Genomic DNA, 515 nt, shown 5'->3' on the forward strand with positions numbered 1-515 from the left:
ATGTTCTCTGATGTCCTTAAATGTTTTCTGATGTTATCTGATGTCATTAAATGTTCTCTAATGTTCTCTTGCTTTCTCTGTCAGCACTGATCTGTGATCATGTTCCTCCTTTAATTATTATAAAACTTACGTTTGGACACGACCCGGTTCAGGATGGTTCTGAGTTCTCGTACTGAGATCTCCATGTCCTGATGACAGAACACAAACAACATGTTAGCCTGAATGCCAAGCTGCTGCTCAGTCTGATCATTTCAGAAGAACTGAAGAACATCACAGAGGAACAGCAGAACTCACGTCTCCTGACAGCTGAGCGAACATGGACCTGAAGGAGTCGTCCACGTCGCCCTCTGAGATCTCCTCCTGCACAGAACAACAGGAAGATGCTGAGGTCAAAGGTCAAAGGTCAGTGTGTCAATCAAATGTCAGTCTGATGATGCTTCTTCACCTCATCTTCAAAGATGGCCTCCACGTCGTCGTCCATCTCACTGCAGAGAGTCACATGATTACTGACTGTA

At 44.7% G+C, this 515-nt stretch overlaps 1 long non-coding RNA gene across 1 annotated transcript; it reads right to left on the bottom strand.

The window, feature by feature from the left end:
* Positions 1-78: 78 nt before the first annotated feature.
* Positions 79-507, bottom strand: LOC113745302 (uncharacterized). Its single transcript, XR_003462089.1, has 3 exons — positions 446-507; positions 295-360; positions 79-188 (listed from the first exon to the last, which is right to left on the bottom strand). It is a non-coding gene; the product is annotated as an uncharacterized LOC113745302 (long non-coding RNA).
* Positions 508-515: the final 8 nt, after the last annotated feature.

Source organism: Larimichthys crocea, unplaced genomic scaffold (genome assembly GCF_000972845.2).
Source record: "Larimichthys crocea isolate SSNF unplaced genomic scaffold, L_crocea_2.0 scaffold62094, whole genome shotgun sequence".
Taxonomy (NCBI): domain Eukaryota; kingdom Metazoa; phylum Chordata; class Actinopteri; family Sciaenidae; genus Larimichthys; species Larimichthys crocea.